This window comes from Pinus tabuliformis, chromosome 8 (assembly GCF_031772625.1).
Source record: "Pinus tabuliformis cultivar Carrire ecotype Pingquan chromosome 8, CPIR1, whole genome shotgun sequence".
Classification (NCBI taxonomy): Eukaryota; Viridiplantae; Streptophyta; class Pinopsida; order Pinales; family Pinaceae; genus Pinus; species Pinus tabuliformis.
This window is the reverse complement of record NC_142294.1, coordinates 596209851-596229306: the sequence shown is the minus strand read 5'-3', so window position 1 is coordinate 596229306 and position 19456 is coordinate 596209851.

Sequence of the window (19456 nt, the reverse complement as noted above, 5' to 3'; positions counted from 1 at the left end):
TTCAATTAACAATTTCATCTACACATAAAAAGTAACTAGAAATACTCTCATCACTATGCATCTTAAGAGTTTCATACTAAATTTGGAGAGTTTGAAGCTTAGCACGCTTTACATAGGAGTCTCCTTCAGAACTTTGAATGATTTTGTCCCATATCTCTTTGGCTATCCTGAGCTGCATGATTTTGACAAATTATGATTCTAACAAACTTCCCAATAATGTATTGACGGCTTTGGCATTGGTTTCGTATAACTTATTAGTTGTAGAGTCTGTAGGTATTGCTACTAGAAATTGATATCCTCCTTCCAAAATGTCCCAAACATTGGCTCCAAGCGATTTAAGATAGGCTATGGTTCTTATTTTCCAATATACCAAGTTTCTCCCATTGAAGATTAGTGGTCTGATAGATCCCATGCCTTCGTGATTATTCACCTTGAAAAACCTTCCTCAAGTGATCAAGCTTCTTCTAAATGCTTTGATACCAATTGTTGGAAATAATACTAAGAGGGGGATGTGAATCAATATTTACAGTTCAATAACTTTTCATTTCCCAAACGAATTTATATACACCACTTCTGTGAAGTGAACTTGCATGGACATGCTACTGTGATTAGAGAAACTAGCATATACCTAGAGAAGTTATGATTTAGTCAATTTCTTATGTGTTGAACATTAATCAATGCATCAATAATTTGTTAAATAGTGCAGTAAAAACATAATAAACCATCACACATACACAACACACTTGAACACCAAGATTTAATGTGGAAACCTAATGGGGGAGAAAAACCACCTACCATTGTTGTCTCTGTCTTGTTTTAATATTAAGAAAATCTGTTTACAATCTTGTACTAGTGAAGAATCATAATAGTACACAGACACCCACCTGCAAAACACTACAACCTTCTCTCATTTGACAACTTCTTCTGGAAGGGAGCTACAACCCCCTAGCTCTTGTACTAGCCAATGTGTTTACTAGTACATAGGCACCAACCTACAAAAGGCTACGATCTTCTCTCTTCCTCTAGGGACCACATTTCATAAATTTTCAGAATGGATGCTCCTAGTACACAACAATACAAATGAAGGCCTTGTTTCATCAAATTTTCATACTGGACCCATCATAAACTTTGAAACTCAAACTACATCAACCAACAATCAGTTAACCTGAAAAATCATATCACTGTCACCAGAACACTTTCCTGAACCCAAAAAACTGTGTCATCATTCAGAGCCAACATAAAAAATCATGCATTAGAATGTATACACTACTTTACTGAACCTAACCTGCATGTATATGCTACTTAATTTAACCAAACTTGTGTATACTGTCAAAACTATTGAAACATAAAACTTCTAAATCAAGTTTGTACCAACCAGCAATATACTGAACATTTACTATCAATTTACAGATCTTTACATAGGCAGTAGTATAGATAACCCTTATTACTTATACAATCAATCGATCAGACACCAAACTCCTTATGCATTCAGTTTTACATTCAGATGTAAGAAGACTTCATTCACAAACATCAATAAAACAATAAAACTAGTCAGATATATTAGTCAGATCTAAAGAATAGGCTTTTAATTTTTATATGCTACTTGGAAGAGTAGAACCTGCATGTATACGCGATTTTATTGAGACAAACTAGTGTATAGATCTGCACATATTAACTCATAACTTCGCTGCTATTCTAGACTTCAGACAAACCCAGGTCATGACATTTAAAAAATAAAACAGGTGTACACAATCACATCTAGCCCAACCAATATTAGATCATTCAATGATAAGTCATTTCAGGTCTCATGATCCTGATCCAACATTGAGTTCAAGGTGCACATAATATTTCAGATTAGATCACAAAGACAACCCTTGCAACATAAAATATACTTCAGATAGAAGTATTCTTGAGAAAACCCTTTTACTTGCACACTTTGGCCTTATGATCTTCTCTTCCTTGTATAGTTTTAGGCCTTTCTCAATACCTCAGATAAAAACCACTTAGAACCCATGGTATTCTTTGATGGGATAAAATAGTTGTTACTCTGCTCAATATTGTGGGCTAATACCATGGTATTGAGCCCCGGTATTCTTTGCTCTTGAATTTCGTTTATTTTCCAACATATACATGCTTTTATTCTTGTGAAAGTGCTTGTATACGTATATGCTCTTTTTGTTCTGTGAACCATCATGTGTACACTATTTTGACTAAGTTGACCAATGTACACATATTAAATTTCTTTACACCATCCTTTTCCTTCAACTTCTTTATTCTGATTAGTAGACCTTAGTTCCATCTACCTATTCTTCTGCACCAATGCCCTGTTACATCTGAATAGACTTGTTAGACTGTGAGTTTCCTTTCATCAACACTGAACTGACCTATGAGTGAGTTTCCATCAAGGACAACACTTGTATCACAATGCCAACACATAACACTAAACCCACATATGCTAGAATTTGCAAGTAGTAGTTATATTGTCATTATGGTCTTACCAAGCCCCATGACATTTACCAAAATCTTAAAAGAAAATAAAAGTCACATTCTAAGGTGAAAAAAATCAATTCAAATAAAAAGAAATGATACAACATCTTCAACAAAGAAAAAACTCAAGACTAGAAATCTAAAATACCCCTCATCTGCCCAGTTGCAATGCCCTAGGAAACCCAATTTTTTTCTTTTTCTTTTTTGTCCCCCTTGCATCTAAGATGATAACTACACAAGCCATGGAAACAATGATTCTTGCTAAAAGGTTGGTGCAACCTTCCAACATAACCATATCATTAGTCAATAAGTTCAGTGAATTTTTTGTTAGGAGGCCACCTCCCAAACATGCAAAATGGAAGGTTCCCATTATGATGGATCCCATGATCTATGAGTACTTGACAGTTGGATGCTTTACATTGACCTTCAATTTCATTATATTATTATCCTCGAAGATAAGAATATTTATGTGCATATTTGATATAGAATTAAGAAAAGTGTTGGCAATATGTGTACATGACATGAAATAATATGCAAACATTAGAATAAGATGTGAGAATATAATGCTTGGAGATAACAAGGCTCCATAGACCCACTATATTGAATAATTGGAGGTGAAAAACACATAGCACAATTTATTGTGAAATTTTGTTATAAAAATCAAAGAAATATTGGAAATATGTGTACAACCACCAAAAACCTTATCCTTAATTTGGGTATAAGTTGTAACAAACTAGAATCCATAATAATCTTTTGTTTCATTGATGGTATTTGAAACTAAAAACAATCTACGTTTCCTTGAAAATTTTGTGAAAACACTGTAGTATAAAATCCTAGTGATAGTAATTTAGAAATGAACACCCCATCCCTCGTGAAACACCCAGTCCTTTCAAATTTAGACATCTGAAGTGTTGATAAAGGAACAAAATCATGGTATCTATATCATTAAAAAAATAGATAATTTGTGCAAAAGTAAGATCTATAATCTCTCTACTACAAGCGTGAATTCAAATATGAAATAAAAAATTATGCTAGTTGGTAACATAAATATCTGGACCAAAATCCACAAACATAGGTTCTCACTTCCCACAAAAGGGCATGGCATAGCATTTTAGAATATTAACATGGAAAAATACCACATATCATAGGATAAAGTCCATTAAAAACGATTGCAATTCACCATTCAACCATAGGAAGTCAAAATTATTCAGTAGATTAGTTATGCGAGGGAAAGTACCAATTGTTAATGGAAAATGGAATCAATATATCTTTCCTTTATGAAAATATTCAGGACATCATACACTAACACTTCAACTTCATATACTAGGCTACCTAAATATCTACCAATATAACAGAAGGCTACAACAACATCAAAACACATTTAGTGTAAACACTTGAATTTCAGTGTGTCCATGGGTTCAACATAAAAGTAGGATTCTAGGTAGAGGTTTCTATTAGAAATGCACTTTCGACAATGTATGTAAAATGTGGAAATTTTGACAATGCACCCAAAGTACTTGAGGAAATTCCTGAGAGAGAAGTTGTCTCCTAGAATTTAATGATTACGAGATATGCACAGGCTAAATATGTTGAGTTGGCACGTAAACTATTCTCTAAAATGCTATGAAGGAACTAAAAAATCAATTTGATTGCTCTTGCAAGTGTTCTTGGAGCATGTGCTAGCCTAGAAACTCTAGAATATGGAAACAGAATGCATACCTATATAAAGAAATAAGAGTTTTAATATCATGTCTCTGTTACAAATTCCATTTTCTCCATGTATTACTAATGTGGGAGCATAATGGATGTAGGAGAGATTTTTATATCATTCTTGAAACAAATGGGATCTCTTGGAGATAAATAATAATAGGATATGCTCGGAATGACCATAGAGAAGAGGATTAGGTTCTTATTTGAGAATTTAAAAGGTTTGGTATGATTCCAATTCAAATTACATTTTCCAGTGTGCTTAGGGCATGTACTATCTTAACAAATACATAATAAGGTAAGCAAGACATTTTCATATTATCAAAATTGTGGTCCAAGAATATGTCTACATGGAGATCAATGCTCTCTTTCTTACATAACAGTGGGCAAAAAATAGATATCACCTTTTCCCACAATGTCCTTGATGGTTCTATGATAATTCCCTTTGAAATTTGTGCATAATCATGTTATCTATGTACATGTGAGGTACTCGAATAAAAGAAGATATTGTTGGGTTGATAATTGTAGTAACCCAAAGAACCTATGAACTATATGTTAATTTCTACCATGCACTTGTAGAACTGAAAGAATGCATTTAAGAGTCCAGTTATTAAAGGGCACCAAAGAATAATCAAGAAAGAAGCTTATCTTGGTTATTATCTGGAGAAGATGCAATGATATTTCATTGGGTATTGGATGCAATTCACACATCAATGGGAGAAAAGTAGAGAGAAACAACAATGGAATTCATGATGGGTGCAAGGCCAAAAATTTTAGCAATCAAATCTCAATATTTTTTCTAGATGCAATCCAGGTCTAGCCACAATGGGTCATGTGTGGATGGAACCACTTGGTGTGTCTTGAAATCCTTAGTGTGTCATGTTATTTAGATAGATTTTAATGCATAAAATAGTAGAGGTAGGTTGGATATCTATGTTAATACAACTAAAAATTAAGCTGAGATAAGTTTATAACATAGGAACTTGGATGGTAAAATACGTGAAATTGGTAATGAAGAGAAGAAGGAAGAGACTATTTTGGAGTTAAAGCTCGCTAATCAAATGATATGCATTCATAATGGTTAGAGATACATTCATATCGACACGAGGAAGGTTCTGTTACACCATATGTCATGAAGTCTTTTGTTACAAGACATCAGACTCTGGGGGGAGAATCAATGAAAGGAGAATTGTCTATTCAATAAAACCTAGAGAGTAGTATTCTATGCAAAGTAAATCTATGTTTGGACCCTACTAAATTTGTTTATTTGTTTTTTATTCCAATGGTATCTATGTGAGGGTTTGGGATAGGAAGTCTCATGGAGTATTTTCGAGAGAGACGATGAGAAAATACAAGATCTCACTAATATCATATTTAATGAAACTTGGTCCTCTACATGGTACATGTTTCCCCAAGAAGGACAGGACAATAGGACATAAAATATCTACCCACTTGAAATGGATCTAGGTAGGGATATCCACTTAGAGGCTTTAATCTAAGTTCAAAAATCTCCCTTCAGAATAAAAGCTAAACATATCTAGTGCGGATAACAAAAGAATTGTAATATAGAACCACTTGAAATGTGTTAAAGGTAGTAATCCTCCTCTTGTTTTTATATTAAATAATGCATATGAAGATGAAGTTCTCTAAATTGGTCTCCTAAAGGTGGAAAAACCAACAAGTTATATCCAAGTGAGGAAAATGGTGATTACTCAATCCAAATTTGATGACATAGAAACCAAAAGTATCGAAGGGGGGTCCTTATGGCATTTCACGTATATACAAGCCTAATAACTACATGAAATTCTAAGAATGGAATGACATCTTGGGGATAAGATCCTAAAGGGGTGCACTCTAAGTAACCTAGATATATTACTTGTAGATGTCCCCCTAATTACCTAGTTTAAAACATGTCTAGACAATAGGAGGGTAAAATAAAACATATGAAGAGTACCTACAAGGGTAAAGATGACCAAAAAACATGGGTACTTGTTAAAGTAAATTGGATGCCTCAGAAAACCAACAACGAATCCACCCAAGGATTCCTACATAAGAAAAAGTCTTGAATGAATAAAGAGCTAGGTAGGGGCATCAATCCCCATGGATAACAAGGTCACCAAGGGTTTGAATTTTATTAAGGAAAGAGACAAGTCTAAATATGCTTTGAAGTGTAAAGGATGGGCTATAAAGTCTATTTAGATGTTGCAAAGAGACAATGTTAGTTTGAAACTAAGCCCAACCATCTCAAAGAAAAGTAGTCCCCAAACCTTAGACCCATAATACAAAATGGATTTTATGATTTTGTTTTTCTAACCCCATTATCTGACCAGTGATCATCAATGGTAAACAGATGTAAAGGTGTTTACTAATTTCATTTGACAAAAAAATGGTAATCTAGTTTATTATTAAATCTAGGGCCTTGTCATTTGGGCTGCTGCTAATTTAGAACCTTAGTCAGTTAAGAGGAAGCTTGAACCTGAGGTTTTTATTATGTCAATATATTGATATGTGAACTCTAGCCAAGGGATAAATTAGAAGGATCTAGGTTTTATACCTTAGGATTGATTTCTTCTACTATAAATAAATTGAAACCCTAAACCATGCATGATGATGTGAATGAGGTTGTCTTACAATATTTCAGGATGAATCTCATAAAGTGGATGCATGTAGTCCATGAATTGATAAGGACTCCAAGCACTATAAAAATTGAAAAATAACTGACAACTAAATACGCACTTACTTTCCACCCATGTTGAACTTGTGGACAACATATTTTGGGAAGAAGAATACCTGCAATGAACATAAAATCTGTTAAAGGTAGATAAAGAATAAGAAAAATAATAAAATAAATTAAGAAACATTTACTCTCAAGCAACTATTTTGGAATTGATAACTAGATCTGGGGGTGAAATAGACATTATTTCCATTCTCATTGGTTTGTGTGGAGGACTCCCTTACTTGGTGATTTTCTCGCTAGCACAGAGAAGCATAGAGGGCACAAATAAGTATTCATGTATAATTCTTGTTAATATTTTTCCTCCCAGGATAAATGTTTTTTGTAAAGTAATACGCTATTGTTCTGGAGGTTTGTTTGACTACTATGAATGATGTTTTATGTTTATATCTTATTATATGGTTTCAGGTAACATCTATTTTATAATAAATGTGTTATATTCATTACATAGTCTAACTATGAAGTGAAATGACTGAGAATTGTTACAATACTTAAAACATGCATGGACTAGATTAATTTCTTGGCTAGCTGGGAGGTTACTAGTAGCAGAAACAATTATGAGTCCCTATTAAGGAATTCAAGGAGGTAATATAAGGCTGGTAAAATTCTTCCTGAACCCCCAGAATTAAAATAATAACTGATGCCATAGTTTAAAATAAAATGCTCTATTAACTCTGTAAGAATAGACAAAGCAAGCATTGAACTAGTATATCTTTAGAAGAGAATGGAACTTCTAGATTTAACTATGCATAACCATGTCATACTATAGACCAAGATGAACCATATGTAGAAGTGACTAGCCAAGAGCACAAACTGTAATAATATTAAGAAAAAAAATATTCATAAAACCTTAATATTATAACATAATACTATACTTGTGCCCTAGAATAGATAGACTAGATTAGTCCCTTGGCTAGTTAGATGGCCCAACATCCATGGTTAGTTTTGGTCTAGAAAAAATCACTGTAGGGACAACAAAAACCTCGGAGGGTCCATCATCCATATTCTGAAGCAAGCACTAAAATAAATTAAAGAAGGGTAGTAAAAAATAATTGTTGCATAATAGAATAACTCTCAAAAGAACGAATACCCAGTGTGCATACATATACCAAGGAAAAGTAGAGTTGAACTTGAGATGATAATAATGTATAGTTCCATTTAAGCATTCAGATGCATATTACATTATTGAGATAATTACCTGTTTTGCAATTTAATTGATCTTAAATTATTTACATAAATAGTCAACTAGGGCTAGTAAGCTAATGAAGTGTAAATGCACTATATATTCTAGAAGCCTTTTATTCTAATTGAAATTGAGTTATGGAAATTCATGTCTTATATTAGTGAAAATAATATTATTTTATTATAATCAAACTCTTTTAGTGAAAACTACTTATGGAAAATCTCACACTTTGTTTTGAAAGAAAATATCACAATTTTGCATATAAGTAAATCAATCCCACACTTGTTGTAAATGAAAATTAATTACACTCTTCACACCAATAAGAATTATATACACACTCAATTTCAAAAGGAAAGGCTACTATTAATCTCATCACACATCTGTAAAAATAGCATTCACAATTGTTTGAAATCAAAATGAAATAAACCTTTACTTAAATACATCCACACTTGCTTGAATTATAAATCACACATGCTTGGAATGTAATATCTAATTCTAGAAATAAAATCCTCTATTCTACAAGAAAAATAAACTTTTGTCTAGGTATAAAATCATATCACTGCTATTATTGTTGCTAAGCTTAATTCATGTGCATCCATAATCTATAAACCGAAGAAATAATTAGTAAACCAATCCTAATTCAAATTTGAAAGAATTTAAGAATGCAATTACTCAATCGAATAGGCAGAAATATTATTAAATTATATAGAAATTCTACCTATTGAAAACGAACAAGAATCCTTACGATTCGAGGGGGCCCTTCACGAGAAGCAGGTGATCACGCTATTGATCAAACAATCAACCACACATGGAAATGAAGATGTTCTTTCATAAACTAGATATTAAAAACAAAGTTTAAATCTTCACTGTCGTGTACTCCTTAACAACATTTCATTCCTGCCAAGAGGTTTATTTATAAGGCTCATAAGATTAACTGTTCATAGCTCTACACCTAATCCTTATCAACAAAATACTAATTTTCTCTTGATTTGCTATTATCAAAGAAAATCATGAGGTGTATATCTCATTCTTGCTCACCTATTGTCGATTACAGGGGTTGACTTTATCTTTGACTGCATCATCAGGACCTGCTTCATTAGATCTAGTTCATGAGAGTAGGAGGAAATCATTGAGTGCATCAATTTCCATCTACCAAATATTTTTCGTTCCAACTAGCACCTTGGAATATGTCAAACCACAGACATGGATGCAAAATCATGTATTAGCTACAAAATCCTTGCAATTCGGTAGTCGAAGCAAACATTAGACTAACTAATAAATAAGATTACAATTTATGAAATACAAGACAATTATATACCTACCATATCATAAATCCTACAATTCGATGCCCATTATGTGATTATGAAGGTAAAAAAGAAATAAAAAGAGTGAAAAAGGTTGTAAAAAAGAAGCAATTGTTAGGCTCAACGTTCCCCCACATCGAAGTCATTGCATCTCCTCATGAAAAGAATTCAAAGCTGATGAATCTTGCCTATTACTGAACCCCTTCAGAAACTTAAGCTAGAACATCCAGATTTGTCTTCTTTTCCTTTTTCCTAGTGATCACCATCCTTGGTTTCTTCATCAGAATCTTATACTTCATACTTATTACCTTTCTCTTAAGGGATTTGTTCTTTTCCTTTAGCTTTTTATTGTTAGCAAACCACAAAGCAAGATGTAAAAGAATGTTTTCATTTTCAGTCCTTTGTATTTCATTTTTCACTTTTAACATTTCATGTTCCTATTTTAAGTGTATGTTTAGTGTCTCCAATTCAAAAATTTCTTGTTTGAGAGTATTTACAATTGGAGGTTCTTGTGGACTATCACACTGAATTCCTTTTTCTTGATTTGAGGAGGATGTAGTGGTCTTTTCTATAGTTTTTTTCTCCGAAGAATCTATATAATCATATATCTCTTGTTGAACTGAGTGAATTTTAGGTGTTCTTCTTACTTTTTTAGAAATTGGTGATGAAACTAGTGTTAAAACCATAGGCGATGGAATATTCAGTTCTTCATATTCCTCCAGATTAACAAACTCTACAGGTTGTGAAGATGATTCCTTTGTTGATTTGTGGATTCTTGCACTTCTCCTCATAGTAGATGAGGCTTTAGTAAGATGAATTTTCTTTTGAGCTTTTGTTTGATCAACCTTTTCATGTTCTATTTCCTCTTATTTCTTTGTAGACATACTTTCCTCCTTATCACTGGTTTTTCTTCTTCTAATATTCATCTTCTTAATATTTTCTAATACATCAACAAGAGAAGTTTCATCTTCTGAGGGTTGCTCTGGTTGTAGAGGTAGGTCATCTTTAAGGCGTAGAGATAGCTTTCTTCTACTTATTTTTATTTTGTTGTTGGTTTCTTCTTGTTCTATCTCTTGAAAATGATTCTTGACTAGAAAACTTTCCCAATCATCTCGTATGCTTTCGAGGTGGGCTTCAATTAACATTTTTATGAAACCATGATGACACATAGTATTTTCAATAGACTATATTTTCGTTTGAGTATTACTAGTAATTTTATTTAGACTATTGAGTAAGAAATAAGGCAGATTAATTTCATTACCCTCAAGAAAATGCATCATCAAACATATATAATAGAAAAACATACAACCAAAACTACCTTCACAAGTAATGAATTTTTGGATAATCAATAGTAAATCTCTCCATTTTCTTTTAAGAATTTCACTTGGGATTCCTTTCTTAAAAACTAAAGTATCCATACCTGGGTTTTTAAGAAATGTCTTCCATTCATTTCCTTCAATTCCTCCTTTTTTGAACCATCTCTCACCAAACCTAGGTAATCTAGTTATTTCTGCCATGAAATATTATGCCATCACTATTTTAATATCCCCAATTTCTACTTCCACTCCATCAAACGCTCTGGCAAAATACTTGGTCACCTTTTTGTCATAGCCATCAAATCTTTCGACAAATTCCAACCATTGTGCCTGCTGCAACATTTGTTTGACTTGTGGTTATCCTTCCATGAATTTCTTCCCATTCAGTTCCATCTTCACAATAACCCCCATGTTGCAAAATTTTTAACCTGCTATTGTTTCCTTTGACAACATTATGGAGTTCAAAGGGTTTCTGAGGTATGAGTATATATGAGAGAGAAATCATTTAATGGAAATGAGTGAAAAGGCCTTCGGGAAAATGAATATGAATGAGAGGAGAATTATCAATGAAACATGGTTTATGGAGTGGAGTATCCACATAATGATGAATGATGAATGGGCTTACGACCAACTTCATTTAAATGGCATATTATTTATAAATCAGTTTGACATTGGAATAGTAACGATTACTTTGAATGGTTGTATCAACGTCTATATTATTTCATAATCTATTTTTTTTTACCTTTACTATCTAATCTAATATTTACTTACCTGTAAATTAAATCTTTGATTAACCTTTGTGATTTTTCCTTGGATGCCTTCAGTGGGAATCTTGATCATTAGTTTCCACCTAAATCTTCAATTATCCCAGTTGATGATCCCTAACAATATCAACTGCAAAAGTTTGTTAAGGTTGTAGATTCTCAACAATTCTGTAGCTTCTTATTTTGAAAAGAAAAAGAAGGTTACAAATAAAATGGGATTAGAACATGGTTTAAAAAGAAAATCTAGGGTGCTAACGGTACCTGGTTTTCATCCTAAATTTTCTATATAAACATGCCAACAATGTTGGTTTTCATGTTTATACAATTTTTTTTATTGTTATTATTAATTTTTTTCTATGTTTAGAAAACAAAAGGCCTTGTGATTCAAGATGGAGAATAAGGAAAATCCTTCCTAACGAGCTTTAAATCAATATTGTCTTGCAAATATTCAAAAAATTCCTCCTTCGTCAATGGCTTGTGATAAATTCTCAATCGATGAGCATTTACAAGGAAGGTTACACTTTCTTCATCGATGTTTCTGATCTCGACTGCACCAATATCAACGACAATTTCAATCTCATAAGGCCCAAGCCAATGAGTTTGAAATTTTCCTTCAAAAATCTTTAAACTTTGAGTGAAAAAGTAATGTCCAATCTCTTGGTTGAAATTTCCTTTCTTTTTATGTACTTCTCATGCCACCTGGACCTTTGTTTTTGAACTATGTTGGTTCTTAGAACAACATCCATTATTATCTCATCTAGTTCATTCAACAGCTATATTTGTTGTTTTCGTGCTTTAGATAAATCAAGACCTAAATGAACTATTGTCTTAAAAGTATTTAGTTGGAACTCAATAAGAAATAAGACTTGCTTCCCATAAAAAATTTCATAGGGAGTATATCCTATAGTGTTTCTCCATGTGGTATGGTATTCCCATAAAGCTTCTGAAATCTTTTCTACCTAATCTCTTCTATGTAGATGCATAGTCTTGGTAAGAATTGCTTCAATTACTTTATTGGTGGATTCCACCTGTCCATTGACCTATGGGTAATATGGAGTGGACTTTCGATGTTTTGTTTTATATTCCTCAATTACGTACCAACATGGATGTAAATTAAGTAACTTGATCTGTTACAATTTCCCTTGGGAGACAAAAACGAGTAAAAATATCCTAAAAAAGAAATGAAACTACAGCATTTTTAGTTGAAAAAGCAAGTGCTTTAGCTTCTACCCATTTTTTAACATAATGAATGCAAACAAGAGTGTACCTTTTTGTCTTCATGGTAAATTTATTGGACCATCGAAATCTAGAGCCCATTTTTCAAAAGGTTCAATGAGCACCTGAGGTTGTCAAGGCATTTCATTTGAAGGAACATGTTTCCCCATTCTTTGACAACTATCACATCTCTTTAGATATTCTTTGGCATCCTTGAAAAGGGAAGGCCAATAATATCCTAAGAGAAGTACGTTGTAAGCAGTTCTTTTGTCAAGGAAGTGCCTTCCACATGGTTCATCATGACAAGCCTTTAATATTTTTGGTACATCATCTTCTCTAACACATCTCCAAATGATCAAGTCTGGCCCTGTTTTATATAATTCTCCATCCATCCATGAATAAGATGCACTAATTTGAATTACCTTTATTTTCTCTTGAGGAGACAAATATAATGGTAACTTCCTTGTAGCCAGATAATTAGAAATATCTACAAACCAAGGAGATTTTATAGATACTGCAAAAATATATTCATTATGAAAATTATCTTCTATAGGTACATCATTATTATCATTTTGAATCCTAGATAAAAATTCATCAATTGTATATTGTTTTCCAAGTTGATCCAAAATATTAATATTGAATTCTTGTAACAACAATAACCATCTTGTAACTCTACAATTAATGGTTCGTGTATTCATTAATTACCCAATTGCAGAATGGTCTGTATGTACAAAGGTTCCATAACCAGTGATGTAATTTCTGAATTTATTAATGGCATGGACAACATCTAAAAACTCCTTTTCTGTTACAGTATAATTTAACTCTGAAGGAGTCAAATTTTTACTGGTATAGTAAATGTTATAAGGTGTTAAATCCTTTTGTCCTAATACAACTCCTAATGTTGTATCTAATGCATCAATTGAAATATGAAAAGGTAACATCCAATTTGGTCCTCTTAGAATAGATGCTTCAGAAATATTTTCTTTCAATGTTTCAAAATATTTTTGGCAATCAGAATTCCAAATGAATACACAATCTTTTGTGAGAAATTTGAAAAGTGGAGAAACAATTTTTGAAATTTTCTATGAATCTTCTATAGTAACCAATAAAACCAAGAACACTTCTAACATCTCTTTAACAAGTTGGAATTGATAATTTAGAAATAACTTTTGCTTTAGATGTATCCACTCTAATTCAATTTCCTAAATAATAGTGTCCTAAAACAATACACTCAATGAACATCATAAAACATTTTTCATGGCTTAATGAGAGATTTCTTCCTTGCATCTAATGAGATTTTTTTCCAAATTTTTAAGAGCTTCTTCAAAGGAATTTACATAGACAGTAAAATCATCCATATAAACTTCCAAACAATCATGAATTAGATCATAGAAAATTCCTAAAACTTCCCTTTGGAATTTTGTAGGTACATTACCTAACCCAGAAGGAAGTACTCGATAGGAATAGGTTCCCCATGGATGCTTAAAATTGGTTTTATCCTAATCTTCTAGAGATACTTAGATCTGGTTATATCCACTGAAACCATCCCAGAATGAGAAATATTTCTTTCCTACCAATCTATCTAAAACATGTTCTATGAAAGGAAGTGGAAAATAATTTTTTAAAGTAGCTTTATTCAATTCCCTATAGTCAATGCATACTCTCCATTTTCCATTCTTTTTAGGAACAATTAACAATGGTGAAACCCACTAGCTATCTAATATTGGATAAATGAAATACACATTTAACAATTTTTGTAGTTCCTCTTTAACAATTTCTCTCAAAGTTGGATTCATTCTTCTCTGAGGCTGTCAGATTGGTTTAGCATTTTCTTCAATGTAAATATGATGTATACAAGTATTAGCATCAATTCCTTTCATGTCAGTGCATTCCCATGCATAAGAAGAGGAATGCTCTTGTAACATTTTTATTAAGTCTTTCTTTTGAAATTCTTCCAAATTATCATTGATATTTAAGGTTTTTCTAGAAAAACTTATGTTGAAGAATTTCCAAAATTTTCCATAGAATGTAAAGATAACTAACAAGATGACAAATATTCAATATTAAATTGTTCTTGAAAACTCTCGTTAGATCCAATATGAGGAAGACACATTATTTTCCATTAACTTCAAAATCTAATGTTCTTCATCTATTTTTGAAGTAGCAAAGATTGTCCATATATCAATATCATCATCTATCCATTCTTCACTTTCTACTTCTATTGTTGTTTCTGCAAAAGGATATAATGTGAATTTCTTTGTTGAACTTCCATCATAAATAATCATATTACCAGATCTACAACTTATAAAAGTATCAATTATAGCTAACCACATGGTCTTCCTAGAATCAATAGATGCCCTCTTAAATTACTCTTGAGTGTTATAATCATTAAATAAACAAGATACTCCCAAGAATCTAAGGGTACAAATATGTCTTCTAATACACCATCCAGTTTAATAACAAATTTGTCTGCTATTGCAACAATGTAGGCATATATTGAAGATTAAGAATTTTCGATTGATTCATAGTTTGTTACTCACGATGTTTATAGCTACTCCTAAACTAGTCAATGTGCTTGGAATTTCAATACCATTTATATGTGTTTTCAAAATGGGACTCCCTAGATCAAGATATTTCTGAATTGTTGTATTTCCCACCATGATATCTACAAATTTTCCAACTAATTGAATTCACTTGATTTCTTTTCTCTTTATTCCTAGCCTTTTAATACTCAAATCCCTAATTGTATTTGAAAATATTGGTATTTATTTGATATCTTGTAACAAAGGAATTTTTATGCAAACATTCTTCAGTTCATATATCATATCATAATCAGACAATAAAATCTGTTTTTCTACCCCTTTATCAATTTTCAATCTTTCAGGAAAGGGTGGTGTTTGAATAGATTTTGAAGGTTGTTCTATGATGGGAGTTGTGTCTATTGGAATATCATTAGAATGTACATGGGTGATTTGTTTTTGATATTTTTCTTCTTGATTAATAGATTTCTATTTTCCAGAGATATTCTCTTTTTCAAACTCCTGAATAACAACTGATGGGGAATTTTTTACGAATACTCTTCTAGATCTAAGTTGGAGATTGTTTAGATATAATGGTGTTATAATATAGGATTGGAAATTTTTTCCTTCCATATTGTAAACAGGTTGTGAATTTTTATTATTATTTGGATTTGGAAGTGGTTGAGTAGGCAATTGATTTGGTCTTTGAGGAAATGGTAATGAAAGTTGTGGATTTGGATTCTGAGGTTGAGTTGGTTGAACATGTTGAGGAAAATATTGTGGTGGAAAAATAGGGTAAGGTTGTTGATATTGAGGATATTTTCCATAAGGATTTTTCCATCCTTGTGCCCAAGGTTGAGGCCAAGATTGCCAAGGCATGGGTGTAGTCCAATTATTTTGTGATGGTTGTGCAAATGCTTGAGTGTTAAAACCCTGAGTCATATTTGGTTGTGAATTTTGTCATAGCCTCGTAGAAATAAAACAAAGAGGCTCTACTTGATTTGGTATTACTTCTTCTTGATAAAAAACTTTAAGAATTAGTATCAAAGGAAATTCCTTTGTATCATGATTTTTTGCGCATATAACACACATTTCTACGCTTTTTAAATAAAGAGGACATTCTCTCAAAGCATGTTTTCTCCTACATTCGGGACAAAAGATTGACAACGCAGAATTTTTAGCATTTTGCTTGTTTTGTACTTTAAGGGTATCTATTTTTTCACTAAGACTGCCAAAAATATATGTTTTAAAGTTGTGAATCAAATTACCTAATTCAGCCCTACTTACTGTCCTAGTTGTAGATTTATTAAACCTAGACATGGGATGGTCTCTCAGATTTTTCCCAATTCTTTCCTTACCGATTGAAATGTGTAGGAATAACTCACAAATTTTTCCAAATGATAATCAAGAAATATCTGCCTGAGCCATCAAATTGAGAAGACCAATCCACTCATCTTTGATGGATTTTAATAAGAGAGCTTTCAAATTTTCTTCATCTAATTCATGCATTTTAGCCCTTTTAACTTTATAAGAAAATATTTCAATGAAAACTTCAATATTTTCATCTTCTTTTTGCATCATTTTGAAGGCTTCATCCTTAATATTATGGGGCATACATTAATCCTTATATTTCTCAAAGAATGTAGTTTTCATTTCTTCCCATGTTCTTATAGAATGTGCTCCTAAGCCCATGAACCATTTTAATGTTGGATCCTTAAGAGTTGAAGAAAACAATTTCGACTTTTGAGGGTCAATAAGGTAATCATAAGATCTACAGAAGACTTCAAACTCAAAGAGAAATGTTTTAGTATTCTCACTTCTTAATCCCTGAAAATTTGGAAGGATGGACAGTGAGATATTTTTCATTGTAGCTGTTGTATGTTCATTGAGGCTAGGAAATCCAAAGGATTCTAGATCTACTATACCTCCTCTCCCTCTTCCTCCATCTCTTCCTCTTCTACTATTTCCTCCTCTTTGTCCTCAAATCCTATGTTTTCCACCATTAATATTATGTACCTCCCCTTCCCCTTCTCCAACCATTGTAGACTCTTTAGAACTAATATAGGGTTCCAAAATTGGGTTTTATAATTCCCCTTCTAGCTCTTCTTGTTCTTCTATCAATAGTAAGTTAAAATAAGTTTCTTCCTCCTCTTCCTCACTAGGGATTTATTGTTCTTTTCCTAGAAGCCTTTCTCATGTTGAAGATATGAAAACTACTCCTTCTATTGGGGATGTAGGATCTTCTTCTTCTATTACTACTTCAGTTGATGATGTTGATGAATCTCTAGCTTGGAATCCATATCTGAGTAACTCAGGAAGTTTATGTTTGCTTGTAAATGATGGAATATGAGTTTGAGTGGGTGGTGTGGCACTACAAGGTCGTGCTGGGGTGAGTGATGATGTTGGAATTAAGCATTTACCTCTACCTACAAATCTACCTCTAGAATCTCTTTCCCTATGCATATTAATTTTTTTTAACTAAAAATAAAAATAAAATACTCCTATATACACTTCCATAGCAATGGCACCAAAATGTTTCGAAATTTAATTGATCTTAAATTGTTTACATAAATTATCGACCATGGCTAGTAAGCTGATGAAGTGTAAATGCACTCTATATGCAGAATTTTATTCTAAATTAAATTGAGTTATGGAAATGGAAATGTCATCTATTAGTGAAAATAATATTATCCAATGATAATCACACTCTTTTACTGAAAACTATTTATGGAAAATATCACACTCTGCCTTTAAAGAAAATCTCACAATTTTGCATATAAGTAAATCAATCAAATACATGTTTTAAATGAAAATTGATTACACTCTTCACACCAATAAGAATTATACACACACTCAATTTCAAAAGGAAAGGCTACTATTAGTCTCACCAAACATTTGTAAAAATAACATTCAAAATTGCTTGAAATCAAAATGAAATAAACCTTTGCTTAAATACATCCACACTTCCTTGAATTATAAACCACACATGCTTGGAATGTAATATCTAATTCTACAAATAAAATCCTATGTTATACGAGAAAAATAAAGTTATGTCTTAGTATAAAATCATATCACTGCTATCATTGTTGTTAAGCTTAATTCATGTGCATCCAGAATCTATAAACCAAAGAAATAATTAGTAAAAAAATCCTAATTCAAATATGAAAGAAGTTAAGAATGAAATTACTCAATCAAACAAGGCTTACAGTTTAGGGTTTAAAATGTTATAAAATGCTTAAGATTTAAATTTTAGGGTTTAGGGATTATCGAATGATTTAGGGGGAAGGCGGGCGATCAGCTAGGGTAACAGGCTTTTACAGAGGTTGTTCTCCATGGAAGGATGCAAAGGAGGGAGCTCCACTCCCTCCTATAAGTAGGTTGTGGCCAAAAAAGATAAAAAACCAATAGATCATGGTAGAGGTCTTCCAGAAGGAAGGAAAATGAATAGTGAAGAGGAGCAAGATGGCACTAAATTGAGGGACAATAATAGCACTATAGAAAATGAGGAAGAAGACAAGGAACAGGAAACAAAAGACAAAGCACAAAAGGGACCATGTAAACCCAAAGCCACCATCACACCCAGAGTAGTTTTAAATGATCCTACTCTGTAGGCGCACGGGGACCACATGTAGACATATGCAATCATTTATAAATTCATGAGATTATGGCCCACTGAAAAAGCTTTACAAATGTGGATTAAATACCATTGGAAACCTAAAGGAAGCATAGACCTACATCTTGGGTCAAGGGGTTTCTTTACTATGGTCTTTGCAAATATTGAAGATAAGGACAAAGTGTTTGAAGGAGGGCCCTACATTCATGCAGCAGTAGGCCTTTTTATGCGACCATGGATTATGATTTTTGTCCCAGAGCGTGATACTTTTACGTCAGTCCTGGATTGGGTTAGACTCTACTCTCTACCTCTTGATTACTAGCAAATAGAATCCTTATTTGCCATAGGAAATAAGTTAGGGCGTTCTGTCAAAGCTTCTGAGGCCACTAGAAGGGGAAAATATACTTCATTTGCAAGAATATGTGTGGAATGGATCTCTCTGGGGCTCTACCAGATGAGGTAATCTTGGAAGTATTTGATGAAGAATGGGTACAAATAGTGGATTATGAAAATATTCCTTTCAGATGTCGCAAGTGGCATGAGCATGGGCACCTATTTAGAGACTACCCTCTCAGTAAAATTGAAAACATGACTAAAGCTAACACCATGAAAGA